This window comes from Rhinatrema bivittatum, chromosome 2 (assembly GCF_901001135.1).
Source record: "Rhinatrema bivittatum chromosome 2, aRhiBiv1.1, whole genome shotgun sequence".
NCBI classification, from domain to species: Eukaryota; Metazoa; Chordata; class Amphibia; order Gymnophiona; family Rhinatrematidae; genus Rhinatrema; species Rhinatrema bivittatum.
This window is the reverse complement of record NC_042616.1, coordinates 94,323,420-94,346,580: the sequence shown is the minus strand read 5'-3', so window position 1 is coordinate 94,346,580 and position 23,161 is coordinate 94,323,420. Positions and strand designations below refer to the sequence as shown.

Genomic DNA, 23,161 nt, shown 5'->3' with positions numbered 1-23,161 from the left:
TGACTCCGGTCCGTGACTCCGATTCCTGCTTGTCTTCAGCCTGCCTTGACTCCGGTCCGTGACTCCGATTCCTGCTTGTCTTCAGCCTGCCTTGACTCCGGTCCGTGACTCCGATTCCTGCTTGTCTTCAGCCTGCCTTGACCCCGGTCCGTGACTCCGATTCCTGCTTGTCTGCAGCCTGCCTAGACTCCGGTTCGTATTCCACTCCTGGGCTTCTCCGTCCTCGCCTAAGTCCCAGCGGTCCGGGTCCCTACGGGCTCCTCCCGGGGGGACCTCGGGCTTCCAGGGCGAAGACTCCTAAGTCCTAGCGACCCGGGCTCCCACAGCTCCTCTGGAGGAGTCACGGGTTTCCAGGTGAAGCTCCATCTGCCCAGTGGGAGTTCTGCCTCCCGACTGCCCCCTCTGGTCAGTCGGCCTAAGGATCCACTTCCGGATTTCGTCCTTCGTAACACATCTGCAAAGTTGATCACGTTGCTCATTGCTACTTTTCCTAGTTTGTTTATGAATATGTTAAACATCATTGGTCCCAGTACAGATCCTTGGGGCATTCCACTATTCACTTCCCTCTATTGGGAAAACTAGCCATTTAGATCTAAGTCCCTACATGCAAACTAGCTCAGACCTACTAAGGTCTTCTAATATGAATTTAAAGTTAGCATGTACCCACATGTAAATAAAAGAATATCATATACAATTAGGATTTAACAGGTATATATCTATGGATGCATGCTATTGCAAGGGCTCAGCTAACAGAATGCACTGGGAGGTTACAGATGGAGGGAATGGGACTGCAGCAACAGCAGGCATTATGGAAGTCAGGAGACAGAGATCAAGAGAGAGTACAGACCAAGGCGGAGAGCAACAGAAACAGAGGAGGAAATGATAGAGGCACCAATACAGATTTGAGCACTTAAAAAACAATTTGTATTTATGTTCACGCCAATTATTATCTTCTAAGACAAAGTTTCACAAGGTCTTTGCTAACATTGCTTTACAATTTTAAATATGTAAGGCACAATACAGTCCTAAATAGAGATAAAAGGGCTATCCCATAAGTTCTTAGCCATTGCCATGATATTAGCACAAATATGATATTAGCACAAACATGTAATCTATTGCTTTGATGGTTTCCTCAGTCCCAAACAGGTATTGTAGTAGAGACAAGGCTGCAGCAGGTCAAGGGTAAATCCCTTACAGAAGTCATCAAAGAGGAATTAGGAGATATAGTTATTTAATAGGCAAATCCCTTTACACCAAAGTTTGGATTTCTTTGGCGATTTTCTACATCTGATCTGGAACCTTCTGAGAATGCTGTTCCTGAGTGGCATGAATGGAGCAATCACTATGGATGGGGTCAAAGTAGCTTCAGTGGATGAGGTGCATTGCACTGGTGTCAATCACATACAGGCCAATGCAATATCAATGCGCTTTAAAGGGGCACTTATGATTGAGTGTTCGCTCCCTTAATGAGTGATGATCTACCTCTCCTGGCCGCCATGGTAAAAAGGCGGTGCTATGGAAAATTGTGCGCCCCTAGCGCCTCCTCGTCAGTGGGCGTACCGGAGAGGTGATTGTCAGCCAGTTAGGAAAATGGATGCTCAATTTTATGTGTCTGTTTTCCTAACCTGTGCACAGCCATGGGTTAGGAAAAGGGCTGCTCAATTGAGTGTCCATTTTCATAACCTGATCGCCAGCACACTCTTTATTCGGGCCGATACAGTAAATTTCGCGGGAGAGCCGGCGCTCCGAGGCGAGCGCCCACTCTCCCAACGTGCGCCCAGGCCACTCTCCAGGGCACGTGGTCGAGTATGCAAATGAGGGCCCACGGTAAAAGGAGGCGCTAGGGACACTAGCACATCCCTAGCCCCTCCTTTTTGTCAGGAGCGGCTGCTGTCAGCGGGTTTGACAGCCGACACTCAATTTTACCAGCGTCGGTTCTCAAACCCGCTGTCAGCCACGGGTTTGGAAAATGGATGCTGGCATAACTGAGCGTCCGTCTTCCGACCCGCGGGCCGCCTGCCGATTTAAATTTTTTTTTAAATTTTTGATTTTTTTTAAATTTTGTGGCCTCTGACTTAATATCGCTATGACATTAAGTCGGAGGGTGTTCATAAAACCAGTTTTTTCTGCTTTTCTGCACTCTTTCCCGGTGCCGGCAGAAATTAACACCAGCCTTTGGGCAGGTGTTAATTTCTGAAAGCAAAATATGTGGCTTGGCTGCACATTTTACTTTCTGTATCGCGCGGGAATAACTAAAAGGGCTATCAACATGCATTTGCATGTTGCAGGAGCTATTAGTTTCGGGGGGGGGGGGGGGGTTGGCCGCGCATTTTTGACGCGCTATTACCCCTTACTGTATAAGGGGTAAAAATAGCGCAACAAAAACGCGCAGCCAAACGCGGGCTAACAGTACTGTATCGGCCTGAAATTCTCCTATTTCAATTTCTCTGACTTAATATCAAAACAATATTAAGTCGGGTTCCTTAATATAATATTAAACTCAATATTAAGTTTGGGTTCCTCAAGAATTAATGCCTACTCCAGGCAGGCATTAATTTTTGCAGGTTAAAATGTCCACGGCGGGTGTACACATTTTTTTAATCGGGGGAGAATAGCTAATAGCTTCATCAAAAAGTACTTGCATGTGATAAGCACTATTACCTTCGTAGGGGGTTGGTTGCATAAGGGGATTAAAGGAATGAATTGCATCGGCCTGATAGACTCTATAGGCTGTCCTACAGTGATGGCCATTTTTGTCATTGTTGTGGTTAGTCTGTCCAGTGACCATGGCAGATATTCTGTGATTTCAGCATGTCTTGGAATCTATGGTTTCTTTCAGTTCACTACATCTTTAAGTTCCTTGAATTTGACTGTGCACCTCTTTCCATATAGTTGTGAAGCCTTCATCATGCCACTGTTGCTCCAAAACTAGTGAACGGTCATAGAGAAAAGATCCTCGGACGATGTTTCCATTCTGAGTCAGGGCTGGCAAATTCCTTGCAAGCATCACTGGGAGCAGTCCTGATAGGACTTGTCCAGGCAATATCCAAACTCAGTCTGTTTCCTTCTTCTACACTATTCAGGTTGGATGTCATCTGGTGATATGGGCCAAGCATTCGCAGTGTGCGTTTGTGACACAGGTTCCTGGATAAAGTCATTGCTTCTCTGCACTGATTGCCTCTTTCTTAGTGGAAGCTGTGGAGTCCATCAGCATGTGACCAGTACATCTGGAAGTTCTAGGTGCTTTTGGCAAAGCTGTTGGACCTGAAAAGGATAGAGTTGAGTATGTTGGAATATACATCCATTTTATTATCATCTATAAAGTGAGGCTCTTCTACTGCAACACCCTTATGCAGCAATGTTCCTGCCCTTCACTTCTGTATGTAACCCACCAGATCCACAAACTTTCTAAAATACCCAGCTCCATATTGCCCTCAACCCTCTAAAAAGAGCCCTGTACTTGCTAAGCCCTAATGTAGCCCATAGATTTTTTTTAGCTGTAACTTTTTACAGCTTCCATAAACAGGTCAGAACTTATAGAACAATCCCTAAAAGAAATGTTATTGGACTCTTGCTGTATGTTCCTACTCTGTTTTCTCATTATACAGGTTACTCACCAGCTCAATCCCGATGTATTGTCAATGTCAATGTTGTTATCCATGGACTTTGGGAAGCCAATGATGACTTCTGGACCCAACAGTTCAGTAAGTTATTGCTTCAGGAGTGAATGGCACAGCCACTTCTCATCTTCTGATGGGCGAGATCATAGCTGCTTTTTCTTGGCGGCCCTGTTTAAAATACTTAAAATGAAGTTTGATTTGTGCTGTTGTCCTCGGGATGATTCCAAGGCTGCTGACCTCAGATGTAATTTGATTCCATGTGTAATCCTTTGCTGCCAAATAATTCATTATTGAGAATCTACCAAAAGAGCATCCTGAAAGTCTCAAACCCATCTCCAAAATACAGTCATTTCCTTCCTGAGTGAAACACCACAGCTCACATCCTATCCTCCTCTTCTACCTTCTCTTCTTCAATGTGCTCTGCTTTCTTGACAGACATAGGAACCAAGCACGATGTTGAAACCCTGCCTCCTTTAGGTCTCCTTCCTTTCCTTTGCCCCATCCCTTACTTCCCCTGATGATCTGTCCTGCATTATTCCACCTAGGAGGTAATGGATTTTACCTTGGCTACATGGAGGTTCTTTCTGCATCCCTCTGATCTGACAGCTTTGCCTGTGCTCCTATCTCTGCATTCTATCCTCTTTCTCTGCCTCTCCTTGCATTGTTATAGGTCTCGTTCCCTCTAGCTTCCACTGTCTTGATGACACTCCCACCTCTCTACGTTTCCTTTTTTGCTAGATCTAGCCATATATTTGTTTCACATACAAATTCCACATGCATGCACATATTCAGTCACTTAACTGTCTGCACCCCATTTTCTTCCCAACCATGACTCTCACTCTGCTCTTTCAAAATATAAACTTGGAAAGATATATGCACTCATTCTCTCACTGATAAACATGTAACAATGGCCAAACAATAGAAAAGTATAATGTAAAAGGTGTACAACATACAATACAAAACACTCAGATGTCTACTTTCTTCTGCTTTACCTCTGTCCTCTTTCTATCTCTTTTCGTCGACCAAGTTGCACTTCTACTCATCCAGTCAACACTGACAACCAGCCTCCTGTGCTGGGTTTCCTTTCACACCATCTTAAGTAAGGAGGAGAAGTGATGAGGAAAAGAGAACTGAGCATAGCAGTTTCTTTTAAATTCTCTGTAGCAGGACTTGAAATAGCAATGTTTACATTCTTAAACTCAGTAGTGCTTGCTACTAAATCCTTAGCTGCAGTGCAAATCCTCAGCTGCAGTGCTGGTAATTAAATCCTCAGTAGCAAGACTTGTAAATAACAATCCTCAAATTCACAAAATCTCAGCAGCAGTTGTAATAGCAGTTTATTTTAAATCCTCAGTAGCAGTTCTTGCAAATAGCAATGCTTAAGTTCTTAAAATCAGTAGTGCTTGCAATTAAACCTTCAGTAGCAAGGCTTGCAAATAACAATATTCAAATTCTCAAACTCTCAGTAGTGCTTGTAATAGCAATTTATTTTAAATTCTCAGTAGCAGTGCTTGCAAAATAAACAATGTTTAATTATTTTTTTTTAAACTCTCAGCAATGGAATCCCATGACAAAACTAGTATAGCTTGTGTTTCTCTATCCCTTCTCCCTCTGAAACACAGTCAACATAACCTTTCTTGCTTTGATTGTGAATCTAAATTAAAAGCCCTTGAGTTTCAGAAAAAATGTAAATAAAGCTAGCTTTTGGAGCCTTCCTTTAATACATTTCTATGGCCAGGGCTGGCACTGTGTCATGCACTCCTCATTCTTTTCAGCTGCCTCTACCTTCATGGGCTCTGAGCTTGGCAACAATTCCCCTTCAGCCTCTTTCTCCCCTCGTGATTGAACACCATCCCAATTTATGTATCCTAAAATTCTACAAGGACTGGAGGGCCGGCTCCCCCCATCCTTTCATTTCTTCCCTCTGCTTTATTAGTTTCCGGTGTCCCCACTAGGGGACACTGGAGAAGAGAAACTTCTTAGAGCCTTAAAAATAGACTCCACCTACCTCCAGCTCCTCCCTTCTCATAGGCCCAGACTTCCTGGTTGGTGGGGAAATATAGTCCAAGGCACTTCTTTTTCAGTTCTTGGGCTTCTAAGCTTCCGGCGTGCCCTGTTTAGAGCAGCAAGGGACTGGAGAAACCTCTGTCTCCTCATTACCACATGCAATGGAAGCTGTTCTTTTGTGCATTCACTTTAAAATTTAGTGTATAAAGAAGGGGACCCCAAACTAAGGCCTGTGACCTTGTTTTGTCAGCCTGCCATATTTTTCTTGGCATGCCTGCATCTGACCTATGAAGAGTGGTTTTTTTTTTTCCTGAAGGGCAACAGCAATAGAAAGGAGACCCCTACAACATCACTGAAAAAAGTCACTGATGGTGAGGCCAGGTCCTGCTAACAAAAGATGCAGATCCCTAGACCTGCACTGAAAAAAGCTGCTAGTGATGAGGGAGAAGTCAAACCCAGACCTACATGACAAAAGCCATTAATGGGGTTAACAGGTCCCACAAGCAGGAGAAGAGACAGTTGGACCTCACCACTAAAGGACACTGCTGAGTGGAGGTGAGGGAGGGAGGGAGGAATGAGAGAGGATGAGGAAGGGAGTAGATGAGGGAGAGGCATGAGAGTGAAGTGAACAGAGGGAGATGGGAGCGAATGAGAGTGAAGGGATAGAAAAGAAGGCAATGGGATATTTGATAAGGGAGGGGTAGGGAGTGAATGGGATGAATGAAAAGAATGAAAGAGGAAGGGGTAGGGAAGGAGAGAGAGGAAAGAGAAAAGGGGATAGGGAATGGGAGAATGGGATGAGTGAGTGAATGAGTAAGTGAGAAGGGATAGAAGGGATGAGAGTGAGACATGTATGCACCTCAGGGGGAATATGTAGAGGAAACCAGGGAGCAGGGTTTGGCAACTTCCAATAAATCTAAAAATAAGATTACTAGCACTAAATCTGCCACACCCCTACAAAACGTGTCCCCTCCTTTCCCCTTCAATTCAAATCATCAAAAAAGCCAGACATTCCTTCCTCCCCCACTCAACAAATTCCAAGGGAGGATCTGACCCCCCTCAGCCATCTTGGTGATTTGAAATTTCCATATGTGGTCCTTCCCTTAAAAAGTTTGGGGACACTTGGTATTGAAAATTAAATAATTTTTAGCTTGCACGTTAATTTTTAATGTTTCCTACACAAACATTTTTGTAGTGTGTGTGTTATAGTACATTGGTCCCAATAAACTGTACAAATGAGTACAGCAGAAAGAAAACCTTGAGACTATATAAGAATTGAATAACCAAATATTAGAAAATAAAGTGTGATTGATAGTCTGGCAGAAGATGATCCAACTTTAGACAAGGAGAATTATAGGACACTAATTAGTGTATAAGGAAGGCTGCTGGGAGGTTGAGAGATATCATCTGGCAAAATGCAGCTATCTAGTCCATCATATACACAAAATCACCTTCATGAAGAAGTAGATCACAAAAGGAAAAATGAAAACGCTGTCCTGGGTACAAAAAGAAAAATGGAACAGGAAATACAAGTGGAACAATGGTGGCCAAAAACCAGAAAAAGCTAACGAACAAACTATTACAGACATATGACAGGGCAGCAAGAAAAACAGGTGACAACATCATAGATTTCAGAATAAATCCCCTGAGAAATAAGCTTGCCCAATTTACTGCTCTTCTACATTCGAAATACTGTGTAGAATACAAAACGAACCAGGGAGCTCTGAGCATCCTGTTTGCTGCCTCCATCCTTCTGAATGAGTACTGATTGATTTACTGAGCAAAAGCAATATTCAAGACTTTTGGGAAGCTAGAAAAGCAGTCTGAATGGAAAATGATTCTGCTACCTAAAAAATCTGTCTCTTAGATTTAAATCTATCTATCTATTTATTTATTTATTTATTTATGTATTTATTGAGTAGCATTTATGTGCCATCTTTTTCCATGCAATCAAGGTGGCTTGCAGTGTTACATTCATTGTAACCATAAGAACACACGAATAATGATCTAAAACCATATCGGAAACATATCTGACAAGGAGCATAACTCAAATCAAGCATATACCCAGGCACCATACAATCTATCTCAGCTTCTGATCATCAGGTTTAATAACTGAACTGAAAAAGGTAACCACAGTAACATGGGAATATAGAGAACATGGAAATTAAATTTTTAATAAAAATATGGCTGTTCAGGGAATACTGAAGACATCAAACTTGACTAATATGAAAACAAGCATCCAGTCTTTGGAGGTGCTGATGCTTTTTTCAGCTTTAAACATTTAAAAATATAGGGCCTGATATACAGCACCATTTAACCAGCTCAGATTTAGCCGGCTTAATGGCACAGCTTAAATATTCGCATGTGGTCAGTAGCTGCCACTTAGCCGGCTAACTTTGTATCTGTTATTATAATTGCCAAGCAAGACTACTACTTCTACCTGACAAACTCTCTTTCATTCAACCCTCACCATCTCTGCCACACTCAGTTCCTTCCCTTTCCTGCCCCTCCCCCCTTTACTCTCTGCCCATGACTACTTCCATGACGAGATTCACAAAATTAGTTCTGGGTTCTAAACTAGGTCACATCTATCTCCCTCTCCCCCACTTTTTTCCTCTACCTTTTCCATGGCCTCTGCCAATCTCTACTCCTTTTCTGAAATCACAGTACAGGAAACAGCTAATATTGTCTCCTCCTCTAAACTCACTGGGGTAGATTTTTAAAGGTGCGCGCGGGAGTAGATTTGTTCACGCAACCCAGCGCGAACAAATCTACTCACGATTTTATAACATGCGTGCACTGCCATGCGCATGTTATAAAATGCAGGGTCGATGTGTGCAAGGCTGTGCAAAATCGGCAGCCTGCACACGCCGAGCCACGCAGCCATCCTCCGTTCCCTCCGCCCCCCCCCCCCCCCCCAAATTCCTCTCCCTTCCCCTATGTAACCCACCCCCCAGCCCTAACTAATTCCCCCCCTACCACAAGAACCTGGCAAATACCCAAACACTAAGAAGATCCCATGCTACTGATGCAATTAATAGCAGTGGCTATTCCCTAAGTAAACTTGATTAATAGCAGTTAATGGACTTCTCCTCCAAGAACTTATCCAAACCTTTTTTGAACCCAGCTACACTAACTGCACTAACCACATCCTCTGGCAACAAATCCCAGAGCTTTATTGTACGTTGAGTGAAAATAATTTTCTCCAATTAGTCTTAAATGTGCTACTTGCTAATTTCATGGAATGCCCCCTAGTCCTTCTGTTATTCGAAAGTGAAAATAACCGAGTCACATCTACTCGTTCAAGACCTCTCATGATCTTAAAGACCTATATCATATCCCCCCTCAGCCGTCTCTTCTCCAAGCTGAACAGCCCTAACCTCTTCAGCCTTTCCTCATAGGGGGGCTGTTCCATCAATTTTATCATTTTGGTTGCCCTTCTCTGTATCTTCTCCATCGCAACTATATCTTTTTTTCAGATGTGGCGACCAGAATTGTACACAGAATTCAAGGCGCAGTCTCACCATGGAGCGATATCGAGGCATTATGACATTTTCCGTTTTATTAACCATTCCCTTCCTAATAATTCCTAACATTCTGTTTGCTTTTTTAACTGCTGAAGCACACTGAGCCGACGATTTTAAAGTATTATCCACTGAGATGCCTAGGTATTATTCCTGGGTGGTAACTCCTAATATGGAACCTAACATCGTGTAACTACAGCAAGGGTTATTTTTCCCTATTTAACACCTTGCACTTGTTAACATTAAATTCCATCTTGCCACTTGGATGCCCAATCTTCCAATCTTGCAAGATCCTCCTGTAATGTATCACAATCCACTTGTGATTTAACTACTCTGAATAATTTTGTATCATCCGCAAATTTGATAACCTCACTCGTCGTATTCCTTTCCAGATCATTTATATATATATTGAAAAGTACCGGTTCAAGTATGGATCCCTGAGGCACTCCACTGTTTACCCTTTTCCACTGATAAAATTGACCATTTAATCCTATTCTCTGTTTCCTGTCTTTTAACCAGTTTGTAATCCCATGACTTTTTAGTTTTCTTAGAAGCCTCTCATGAGGGACTTTATGAAACGCCTTCTGAAAATCCAAATATACTACTGGTTCACCTTTATCCACATGTTTATTTACCCCTTCAAAAAAATGAAGTAGATTTGTTAGGCAAGACTTCCCTTGGTTAAATCCATGTTGACTGTGTTCCATTAAACCATGTCTTTCTATATGCTCTACGAATTTGATCTTGAGAATAGTTTCCACTATTTTTCTGGCACTGAAGTCAGGCTCACTGGTCTATAGATACCTGGATCGCCCCTGGAGCCTTTTTTTTAAATATTAACGTTACACTGGCCACCCTCCAGTCTTCAGGTACAATGGATGATTTTAATGATAGGTTACAAATTTTAACTAATAGATCAGAAATTTCATTTTTTAGTTCCTTCAGTACCCTAGGATGCGTACCATCCGGTCCAGGTGATTTGCTACACTTTAGTTTGTCAATCTGGCCTACTACATCTTCCAGGTTCACAGTTCGTCTGATTCATTACCCCTGAAAACCATCTCTGGAACTGGTATCTCCCCAACATCCTCATTAGTAAACATGGAAGCAAAGAATTAATTTAGTCTTTCTGCAATGGCCTTATCTTCCCTAAGAGCCACTTTAACCTCTCGGTCATCTAATGGTCCATCCGACTCCCTCACAGGTTTCTTGCTTCGGATATATTTTAAAAAGTTTTAATTATGAGTTTTTGCCTCTCCTTTCTTCTAGCTTCTTTCTTCTAGCCATGCAGCCTAGTGCTGCTCCTAATTCTTACAACCACAGCAATTGCACCTCCTTCTTCCTACACAAAATCCTTTTTTAGGCCCATGATGGAGAGAAGAACAAGGAGTCACAATTGTTGCAGCCCTGCCACCCTCAAAACTGTGGCCTTCCACTGACCCTGCACTCTCTCCCACTCACAACCCTTCCATACAGTGTTGCTCACTCTCTACATCTCACCTCACAAACACTACTTTCCCTTTCCTTCCCTTTCCTTCGCACCCCATTCCATTCCCTCCCATCTCACTCAGTCACCTGACTTCTTTTCCCTCCCCATTCACTTACTGCTTCCCTTCTCACTTATCTTCCTGCTTCCTTCTCATTTACCTCAGTCCGTTTCATGTTTTCCTCCCCCTCTTTCCTTCCATCTCTTCTGACTTATCCCCTTCTCTTCCCTTCCCTCTCACTCACGCACCCTTTACCTCCTAAACCTTTTCACCCACCTCTTCCTCTTCCCATTCACTTGCCCCATTCCCCTTTCATCCCCGCTCACTCACCGCTTCCCCTTTCAATCCCCTCTCACTCACTCACCCCCTTTCTCTTCCCCCATAGATTCACATTCTCCCTCTCCACCGGGTCTTTTTCTTTCTGTCCATGGGGTCTGGAATCCCCATGGGCATTTCTTCTTGCTGCAACAGCTGTGGGATCTTCATCCTGCCTGAGGGGCCTGGGATTCTCACAGGCATGATATCTCCCTCCACCATCATGTAACACCATCTTTTAGTGGTGGTGTCACTTCTGAGGTGCTCTTCCTGCCCATGGGGCCTGGGAACTCTGAGGGTCATCATCATTAAGCAGTGGAGCCACTGAGCTCTTCTTTCTTCCTGCTGGGTGTGGAAACCCATGGGTACATTATCATTCTGCATTGTTGGTGTCATAAATCTGAAGGTAAGCTGAAGTGACCACCACAAATGTGTTTTGTGGGGCACTAGCCGATGCCCAAATATTTTGCTGTCTGAGGCGCCCACCTCACCCTACCTAGTGATAGAGCCCCCTCTGCCCCTATAAATTTATGTACCTCAGAATTTTGTCCTGGGTCCTCTTCTCTTCTCTCTGTATATTCCTTGATGCAGTGATTTCCTCTGATGGCTTTCAATACCATCTATATGCTGATGGGTCCCAGATTTACCTCTCTCAACCAGAAATTTCATCAGGAATCCAGTCCCAGTTCTCAACCTGCTTGTTGGACATTGATGTCTGAATGTCCCACTGCCACCTTAAACCCAACATGGTCAAGACAGAGCTCCTTATTTTTCTCTCCAAGCTCACATCCCCTTTTTTACCTTTCTCTGTTTCCATGGATAACACTGTAATCCTACCAGTCCCCTCAGCCTGTAACCTTGGAGTTATCATTGACTCCTCTTTCTCCTCTACACATATCTAAAGCACTGTTAAAATGAGCCATGTATTCCTCTATAACAACACCAAAATGCCTCATCACCTCTGCTTAGACTATTGCAACCTGTTCCTCACATGTCTCTGAATGAGCCATCTCTCTCCACTACAATCTATCCAAAATTCAGCTGCACAATTATCTTTTCCCAAAGTCTTCACACCCATATAACCTCTCTTCTCAAGTCACTACATTCAGGCTCCATAACTGTTCACACATAGAGTTCAAGCTCCTCTTACTTACAATAACCTTTATTCTGCAGCTCCTCACTACCTCTCTCAACACCACTACTTGGTATTCTGCTTATCAGGCAAGTCACTCATATCTGTGCCCTTCTCCTTTACCACCAATTCCTGACTCCATGCTTTCCACTTGCCGCACCATATGCTTGGAACAGACTTCCTGAGCTGGTGCACCATGCTCCTTCTCTTGTCATATTTAAATCCCATCTAAAAACCCAACTTTCTGAGGCTGCTTTTAAATATTAACCTCTGATTGTCCCACTTACAGTGTCATTTATTTTTAACTTGTCTTAATAAATGAAATTCCCCAAGACTCATTTACCCTATATGCTTGTCTTGATTAGATTGTAAGCTGTACTGAGAAGGGACTGTCTCTTATATGTTTTTTTGTATAGTGCTATGTACATCGAGTAGCACTATGGAAGTGTTAAGCAGAAATGGTAGTAATAGTAAAAACTTAGCCAGCTAAGTGAGGGGCAGGACGGTGGTGTTCTAGGGCAGAGCCACTTGTCTGGCTAACTTAGCCAGATAAATGCCAATATTCAGTGTTACACCTTTTATTTGTGTAACACTTTTCCACCATAAGAAATCAAAACATGTTACATTCAATTCTCATACAGTAAATAAAGATCAGTGATATCAGTGTATCAATTTAGTTATAGCAGGGATATCAGTGCATCAGTTGAGTTATAGCAGACGCATATCACATTTGAGTAGGATTGGAAAGGGAAGGTATAAGAAATAATACTATTTATAAATACAGAAATAAGAAGACAAACATATACTGTCCAGTGTTTCTAAGGCTTTACAGTAGGAAGAGTGGATGGAACCTAGATTCAGCACATGCAGTTTGTGTAATCTTAGTGGGATATGGTCAGGAGATTGTAAATCATACTGTGAGTGAAATGGTGGTTAACCATGTTTTTAGATGCTTCCTGAAAGTTAGGAGGTCTGGAGTGACTGATCTCAGGTGGCAAAGAGTTTCAGAGGGCAGGAGTTGATCCTGAAAATATTATTTTCCTGTGCTTGATAGTCTCATTTCTTTGGGGGCTGGTACCACTAAGTGAGCATGAGATAGTGAGCATAAAGGGTAGCAAACAGTGTAAGGGCAAGCTGGTGGTTTAGGTAGGGTGGAATTAGGGTATTGAGAGTTTGAATGCCAGGACCAAGATTTTGAATGTGGCCCAGCAGAGTGCTGGGAGCCAGTGTAAGGTTTTGAGGAGAGAAGTGATTCGGTCAAATGTTCTGGCTTATCATGGTTTTTGCTACTGCATTTTGCATGAGTTGCAACTGGCAGTCCAATATAGAAGATTGCAATAATCCAGTTGGGAGACTACAAAGGCCTATAATCCTTTTTCCCAATCCTTTTGAGAGTTCAATTTCAGTTTGTTGTAGAGTAACCAGTCTGAGATCTTTTGCAGGCAGTTATTTAATTTAGAGATTTCTTGGTCAGGGTATGAGCTCAGGGGGCACAGTATTTGGATGCCATCTGCATAAGTGTGGTAGTAGATTTGGGATTCTCTGAGTAGTTTACCCAGTGAGGCCAAGTAGATGTTAAAATGTGTTGGAGAATGGATGGAACCCTGTGGGAGCCCAAAATGGAAAGGGTAAAGGTTTGGCTGTCCAAGGGAGATAGTCTCAGTGTGATCCTGCAGTAAGGACAAGCCATGCCAGTACAAGGTCAGTGAGATGGAGAGAGACCAGATGGGTGATTAAGATCTCATGGTCTACGGGATAGAATGCTGCCTAGAGGTCGAGGAGTACTAGGAGTATAAATTGACCATGATCTGTGCTTTCTGTATTGTGGTGCGTTCTGAACCCAGACTGAAGGGGCCCAGGGCGTTAGTGGCATGTAAAAAGCTAACTGTAGCAGGGCAGATTTTTTTCATTGATGTTGCTGAGGAATGGGAGGTTGGAAATAGGTTGGTAGTTACACAGGTTATTTGGGTCCAAGCTCATTTTCCATTGTAGGTTTTACTATAGCCTTTATTAGGAATTCTGGTAGATGACCCTCTGAGAGTGAGGTATTGATGATTGGCTGGATATAGTTGACTAAACTAGAATTGGCTTGTTTGATAAGTCAGTATAGGCAAGGGTTCACTGGGCAAGTTGTGGGTTTGAGGGTGGAGAGGAAGGAATCTAGCTCTTCAAGTAGGGGGGCAGATTGCTGTGAGGGACAGGAGAGGTGTGGATTATTTTCCTGAGAGGGACATTTTATGGTGGAAGTATCTAGTTTGGATGTGATGCAATGGCAAGAGTAATTTTATTTTTATATACCTATAAGGAACCTTTGGTTTTCTTACCAAAAGGAGTGAACCAATTTTGAAGGAAGGAACAGAGAGATTGGTGAACAGTTTTGGTTTTGAATTACCCATGTGGCAGCAGCAGTAGTTTGTTGCTACCACATGGGTAACTCAAATGGTTTGCTCTAGCAGTATAAAAACTCTTGCCACCATCTTAGAAATTGAATTGTTGTTGGATTTTCAGGTGGACATCAGTGGATTCTTAGTTGGATTCTTTAAAATCTCATTTTTATATTTCACTTTTCAGAAGGCAGTGCTGCGGTTCTGGTCACTGGCCTAGCCGCGAGCAGCTCCTTACCTTGCCGGCCCGACTCCCCCAATGCCGCTGCTCCTCACACCAAGTGGTCAGGAGACCGCCTACTGTTCCTCCTGCATGACGGGCCTTGCCGCCGTGCTCTCCTGTAGCAGGATGCCGCCGACCAGGCTGTCCTAATGGCTCGGGAGCCGCCACCGCCATCTTCGCTGCGGTCCAGAGGCCACAGGCTGACCAGGAAGACGAGAACTCAGGATCAAGACACAGGAATACAGGAACACAGCAGGAACCCGAACAGACATCAGGCATGAAGAACGCTGAGGCAAAGCACTACTCCAAAGAGGCGACCTATTGCCAAGGCTTTGGAGAGGCAACCAAGAAGGCCTTTTATCCCATAGAGCTGTGATGTCATCAGGAGGCATCTCTGCTGGATTTCCCACCACTGGCCCTTTAAGGAAGCTCAGTCGAGCACATATGCCTATGGGAGGCCTGAGGAACAACGCTGGAGGATGGCTGTTGGCATCGAAAGGGACAGCCATGAAGCTGGCAACACCCAGCAAATTGGAGTATCCTAAAGTGGGGATCTCCCCTGACATTGGGAAGCATCGCGCGGGCCCAAGGCTGGAAGCACCTCCACCACAGGCGGCAGCAGGTCACGCAGGGAGCCTCCCACTGTGCTGGGATGAGGTGCACTCACATGGCCGGCCAGGAAGTGAGAGCGCAGGTTGAGGGAATAGCCCACGGACTGCTGAGTATAAGGATTGGGTTGCTGTGAGCATAAATTTGATAGGCTTTTTGCATCAAAGAAAGAGGTGATCACAGGGTAATGTAGGAGGATGTACTGTGCTTTAGGGCACATAGCAGCAGTACATTTTCTAGGGCACCACCAACTTCAGCAGTCACCCTACGCCCCTGAGCCCCTAAGGGCTAGGTTTGGAAAGGGTATATTACCCTGGTTAGCATGTGGGAAGAGGCTCCCTCAGAGTCACCAAGCCAGGAGAAAGAGGCAGTTGTTACTCTCTCTTGGGGTTACAGGGGACCTGAGAAGGCATTGGGCAGAGATACCCACAGGTGTCTCTGGAAGTCTGAGAAATGTGAAGAGATATCTAAAGATGTTAATCTAGGAGTTTACAGAGTGAATTAAGGAAACTATAAGGAGGGCCCTTAGGGTGAGAAAGGAACCTGTCCTGATTGGAGTCTCTGAGCAGGGTTGGGGACTTGCTTTACTAGCACGCCTGCCTGAATCGATGAGAATGGAGACGATTTATGCTGTGTGCAGCTAAACGGTAAATATTTACAATTTGGCTTCTGGTCCCCTGAAGTTTTATTAGTAGTTTGTTTTATACTTCACGCTGTCTCTGACATTGTTTTCGAATCGACTTCAGCTGGCATTTTTGGTGATTTCACCTTACTTAGTTGTTTGTCACAAGTCAATTGTAACTTTTTGGTCTTACCGCAATTGATATGGGCAGCAAAAGCTGCTACTTGGTCTACCAGCTACCACCATTAAACCTCTTCAGTTGTTACAGAACTCTGCAGCTAGGGTTTTGACCAACTCTAATAAGAGAGAACACATCACGCCCATTCTCTACAATCTCCTGGCTTCCAATTAAATACAGAATCATCTACAAAGTCCTGACCCTTATACATAAATACTTAAACAACGTAGCTCCAATCGATCTTTCCCATCAGCTACATACCATTAAATCAACAAGACCTATCAGAAAAGCCTACCAAGGCACCCTGTCCATCCCCCAAACCAAAAATCCACTAAGGAATAGGGCATTTTCCACCGCAAGTCCTGCTATTTGGAACGCTCTTCCACCTGACCTCAGACAAGACCCCTGCCACCAGTCATTTAAGAAAAATTTGAAAACTTGACTTTTCGGCCAAGCATTTCCCTGATTACTCACAAGCCACTCTCAGCTTGCAATTATTCCCCGCCTCACTCTATTTGTATAACTTTTTGTATAACTTGCAATCATGCTCTGCATTGTTCTAATTTGTATAATTCCACCCCACTCCCCCCCCTTTAAACTCCACCCCTTAAGCTCCAATTTCTTCCCTCCCCAATAAACACACTTTCTTCCTAGACCAACTGTTTTTCCTCCCCTCCCTCCATCCCTATATCCTCCCTTCCTCATCTTCCTTGCACCCAGCACAATTTTCGTTCGATTCATCCACATGTAAGTTAACTATTTTCAAGATTTCATCATCAGCCTCTTGCAAGGCATCTGTATCATTAGGAATATCTTCTAATACCTTTATTTATTGTTTATATGTTTTTCTCACTGTTATCTGTTATTTAAGAGTTTCTTCGTTATATGTAATGCTACTTAGTAAGTTACTTTGTTATCTGTAAACCAATTTGATTTACATACAATGTAAGAAGACCGGTATATAAAAACCCAAAAATAAATAAATAATAAATAAATAAATAGTATTTTTTGAATAATATTTTTCATTGATTTAGAAATGATTGTTTGTTTATATTTAAAAATTAACATTTGTAAATACAGTGATTAATTTCTGTATTTGAATACAAATCAATATTATTTTAATATTGTATATACACTTCTCACATTGTTTTTCACATATACCAATACACTTTTGTTTATTTATAAGTAGAGTTAATTTTATCCGGACACGATCACTCCCTTGCATTTCGATGACGTCAGACTCTATCTTAAGCGTTTTAAGACACTTTGTTAGTTTTTATAGATTTTTTTACACTAGTTTCATATTGGTTTAGATTTCTCACTTGCCTACTTTTTAGCATTTTTATCAATTAAAACATTCAGGCTTTTTGTTGTATGTCATTCGATACAATTTGAGCTTCTGTTGATAAGTTTGGGCACCGTCCGATAGCAGTGCTCTGACTAAAAGCATATAAAACTAATGCGTATTCCTGTTTTAATATGAAGTTTTTCTGAAAGCAGTAATGTTGGTTACTGTTGTTTTCAATATTAGCTATACATTAATTTGTAATTAATATGTTTTGATAAATATGAGCGTTTTTAAATAAGTATGTTCCAATGATTGTTTATGAATTATGATGTTTTTAGATGCATAATGATGGTTTTGAATCTTTCTTTTAGTATATGGCACCTTTGATGAAAGGAATTGATAGATTTTTAAGCACGATTGATGCTAACTGAGGTGTGTTATATAAAATTTTTTTTTTAGAAATAAGATTTATTTTATAATTTAATTGGTTTAATTGTTCTCAATATGTCATGTTAAGATTTTCAGATTGCTGTCAGATAGACATGCATTGCGGATCTTTTTAAAGAAAAGTAATACTATACATTAATTTATAAGTAAGACACTCTATATTTTTATCACTTGATTTTGTAGATCCCCGCGAGTTTCAGATTGATGTTGCTTACATGCCTGTTTTATCCGATTGTCACTTTCATTCTGTTTTTATGTTTTTATGTGTTATATTTATGTGATTGAGTTTGTACTTTTGTATTTATGATTTTATTATTTATTTATGATCTATTAACATTTAAGAATATTGTCTGGTTTTAATAATTGTATGGTTTGTTTATGTATTTATGATTTAATGATTTTATATATATGTTTTCTATAGCCCCTGAGGCAGCCACTTCATGTGGCTAAACTCGGCCAGAGTCGGGCAGTTTTTCACGTCTCCACCAATAAAGAATTGAAAAAGGCTTTTTGTGGCATCCCTTCTTGTTGTTTTCCTTCAGTTCTACTGGATCGCCTACCTTGTTGTTTTTTGAGTCAGTATTAGGACATCAATGACTACCCAACAGGTCATCTTGCCTGATCTGGCACGTATTCATGTCTTTTCCCCTATTACGTGTTTTTCACATTGTTGATAGGTTAAATGTATTTACTTCTTTACACTGTTTATAGCCTGTTAATCTACCAATTTCAGTGTATAACAATTCACATACAAAGTAAAAACAACCTTACAAAAAATCACAAAACAAAGCAAACCAAAAGCATAAAGCCATCTGGTGAAGGAACACAAAAAGAACCTAAACAGGGAAAGCAAGACCAAAGAAGTGAGCTTTCAAAAGCTTTCTAAAGCGAACATAATCATTTTCTAGTCTAATCTAATCAACTCTGGGCATTCCAGAGTCTGTGACCTGTTATGCTAAACATCTGGTCTCTGGATTCAGCTAAGTGGGCTAATAATTTTGCTGAAGAGCGTAGGTGCTAAGAGGACTAATTGTTAATAGATTAGTAGTTTGATGTAATCTTGTATTGGCCATTAAATAATTTGTTTTTTCATTGTTGTATTTTCTAGAGTGCCTTGGACCCTATCACCATCATTTGACTGTCTAGGGATTAGAGGAGAACACCCTATCAAGAAGGCCAGATGGTAGAGCTCAGGCAAAAGTACAAGTGTCCAGAAGTCCAGCAGTGGCTGGTTATGGACCAATATCCCATGAGGTTTCAATGTATAGTATGGATACAAATGTGCTGTTGTTTGGTCTATGTTTCTCTGGTATGTTGTACGGCAGGTATCATGAGCTATTTTATCCGGTTGTGACCATGGCACCTTTCCAGCTCATATCGCAATGATAGAGGAGCAACTTTGTGGCAGGATGGCATAGAGTCCAGCAGGACAAAGATCCTGCAAGAGACTAAATTGATAATCACATTTTTATGGGTAGAAATCCTTGTGTATTGGGGAAGAGTATAGAGATAGGCATACACTAGAGTCCAACTGGCAAAAATGATGAGACAGACAGTGAAATGCTAAAAGAAATTAGGAAAGCTAACCAAATTTGTAGTGCAATAATAATGGGAGTTTTCAATTACCCCTATATTGACTGGGTAAGTGTAACATCAGGACATGCTAGAGAGATAAAGTTATTTGATGGAAGAAATGACAGTTATAGGGAGCAATTGGTTTAGGAACCAACAGGAGGGAACAATTTTAGATCTAATTCTCAGTGGAGTGCAGAATTTTATGAGAGAGGTAACGGAGGTGGGGCCGCTTGGCAATAGTGATCATGTGATCATAAAATGATCAAATTTGAATTAAAGAATGGAAGGCTGACAGTAAGCTCTAGCACTAAACTTTCAAAAGGGAAACTTTGACAAAATGAGAAAAATAATGAAAATTAAATTGAAAGGTGCAGCTACAAATGTTAAGAGTGTGCAACAGGTGTGGAGATTGTTAAAAAATGCCTAAGAAGCACAATCCAGATGTATTTCATACATTAAAAAAGGTGGAAGGAAGGCAAACGATTGCCGGCATGGTTAAAAAGTGAGGTGAAAGAAGGCTATTATAGCCAAAAGATCTTCATTCAAAAATTGGAAAAAGGATCCATCTGAAGAAAATAGGATTAAGCATAAGCAGTGGCAAGCTAAATGTAAGACAGGCTAAGATAGAATTTGAAAATAAGTTGGCCATAGATGCAAAAACTCACAATAAAATGTTTTAAAATATATCCAAAGCAGAAAAACTATGAGGGGGTTGGTTGGACTGTTAGATGATTGGGGGGTTAAAGGGGCACTTAGGGAAGATAAGGCCATTGCGGAAAGATTAAACACATTATTTGCTTCAGTGTTTACTGAAGAGGATTTTGGGGAGATACCGATTCTGGAGAGTTTTCAATGGTGACAATTCAGATAAACTGAAGCAAGTCACGGTGAACTTGGAAGATGTAGTAGGGCAGATTGACAAACTGAAGAGTAGTAAATCACCTGGACAGGATAGTATAAAACCCCTGGGTTCTAAAAGAATTAAAAAATGAAATTTCAGATCTATTAGATAAAGATAGTTTAATGGGACACAGCCACTATAGGAAAGTCTTGCTTCACAAATCTCCTAATTTTTTTGAAGGGGGTGAATAAATATGTGGACAAAGTTGAACTGGTAGATGTGGTGGATTTGGATTTGTAATTCATTGCCAGAGGATATGGTTATGGCAGTTAGTATAACTGGGTTATAAAAAAAAAAGGTTTGGATAAGTTCCTAGAGAAGTCCATAAACTGCTATTGATCAATAAGGAATAGTAGCTTGGGATCTATTTAATGTTTGGATATTTGCCTGGTACTTGTGACCTGAATTGGCCACTGTTGGGCACAGGATGCTGGACTTGATGGACCAGTGGTCTGACCCAGTATGGCATATTTTATGTTCTTATGTTCTTATATAGTCATTGCTTCATGCCTTGCCTTTTATGCCTGATTGTATGTACTGTGTTTTAGTTTCAGTTCTGGATTTGGGTCACAATTCCTTCTTGCATGCCAAGGAAAAATTCTGCAGAGTGAGTGTCATGTTGCAATGCGGCTTTCCAATTCATTGTTATATCGTCTCTCTATTCTTTCTATTCTTTTCCTAGTATTCTGGTCCCTCTATGTCTTGTTAGATATATGTGCAGCTGTCTTCTCTTTGTATGTTACTATCTTTCTTCTTATTTTTTACCCCTGAATACTGGTCATACAGCTGGCTCTGGAAAGGGACAGATTCCTGCTATCCAGGTTTGGTACCAGCTGATGCATGCATTGAATCATGCATGACCTTGGAAATACCCTGGAACTGAAGAAATGCAGTCACTCTGTGATCCCAAAACTGAGGGCAGCGTGGGAGAGGCGATGGAAGGAGCATCAGAAACAACAAGTAGGCTGATAGGATGAGTCGCAACACAGTACCAGAAAGATTTCCTGCCAGTGTGGGAATCCCACAGAAGCAGAGCAGAACCTGTAAAGCAGAGAATTGTTCTGCAGTTGCTAAGTCAGCACAATCTCTAGCCTTATATCAGGGCAGGGGCAGGGCAAGTGGGGCAGCTGCTCTGGCACAGAAAACCCACCCAATTCTGCCACTTTCCTTCTGTTCCCGCTGATTGCTACTGTCATATGCTGTTTTGTAAGTTTGCCCTTGGCTCGAGGGAGACCACAGAGAAAACAAGTGATGATGAAGAAGACGGAGGAGAACTAGACAGCTACAAATGCACTGGAAGCAGGCACCAATGCAACTCCCATCGCCATCGCCACCACCTCCACCTCCAACCCCTATTTACCAGTGCCACTCTTTGCTGCCTGCCTCCAAAGATGCTATATCCCGGTCAAAACCTGCCACCTCTCTAGGGCCCAGGCTGCTGCACAGGGGAGTCAACTCCACCTGCTGGTCCAGGTGAGAACATGCTCTGTTCATGGCCAAAATTATCAGCTCTGGGCTAAGCAGGCCTCAGGAAGGGATTCCGGGAAAAAGAGGGCTGCTAGCCCGGGGGCGTTTGTGCCGCTCCTCCTCTCCCTCCAGGCCCCCAAGACCTGGGGATGAAAGCACAGCAGGCAGCATGGGCTGTAGCAAGGGAGATGCTCACTCAGGCCAAGTTGAGCAGTTTGATCTAATCCTGGTATTGTTGAAACATATGCGGTTCGTGACACATGCAGGGAAGCTTGTGTAGCTTGTAGGGTCCGGCCAAGTGCTTTTAAAGAGTTTTGTGAGGGATGAAGCAGCGCTCTCTCTTTTAACAGCATGACAACTTCTGTTGATCTCTGTCCTGAAAGAGGAAAAGTGACAAATGCCCAACTCCTATAATTTTCTGTGAGAGGAAAATAAAATTATCGTCAGGGTTTTCCTTTCATAGAGGATAATAGGAGCTGTCTAGCAAAATAGACCCCGAAATGTTATCCCCACCCTGAGCATAAATTAAAATATTTGGAACAGATATTTGGAGGCATACTGATAACCATAAGCATACTGATAAGCCAGTTTGGAAGCGAAGCAGAGGGTGTTAATTGAATTTCTATGGTATCTCCACTTTCTCTGGGTGCTCTGGTTATCTTTTTTCAAACCATAGTCAATAGCTGTCTATCTGTTCTTAATAGCCCCCAAATTTTATTTATTTATTTGATTTGCATTCTGCTTTTCAGGCACTTCAAAGCGGATACTTTTTACAACAGCTGCTGGTCAGGAAAAAACCTGAATTTGCACCACTTGTAGTCAAGTGGAGGCCCAAAAGAGCAGCTCTGTCAGACATACATTTTACTGGACTAACATCTGAAGAGGAAGCCTTTGTGTTCTTGAATGCTAATATATACATTATGATCTTTGGATTTATTCAGGTGCTGGCCTAATACAATGTATTACTAATAATAATTAAAATGAAACCAGTTTTCTCCAGGACATAAGAACATAAGATAAGGAGCACTACGGCTAATAGAATTCTGCACTACAAATCTTTTCGAAGAATGCTTGATTGTGTAATATAAATGTTAACAGAAATATCATTTATTTTATGCAAATGAAGAGTTTGTTCTCTCATGTTACAAATATGGATCAACATGATTTATACAATTATACTGTATTAAGTATTAAGCAGTAGATATTAAAAAATAAACGTTATCAGACTTGTCCAGCTAAAGTACACGGAATATTCGGCAGCACAGTGCTGAATATCTCTGTAGTCAGCACTACATAGCCGGATAAATTATAGCTGGCTAAGATCAGCTCCACGGCAGGTCTAACTTTTCACTACTTATCCGGCTAAGTAAGCCGGATAAGTA

General features: G+C 42.0%; 1 protein-coding gene across 1 annotated transcript in view; it reads right to left on the bottom strand.

Annotated features, from left to right (window-relative positions):
- The window catches only part of DPP6 (dipeptidyl peptidase like 6), a 1,747,714-nt gene that overhangs the window by 750,928 nt on the left and 973,625 nt on the right, over window positions 1-23,161 (bottom strand). The gene's annotated exons all lie outside the window — the stretch shown is intronic.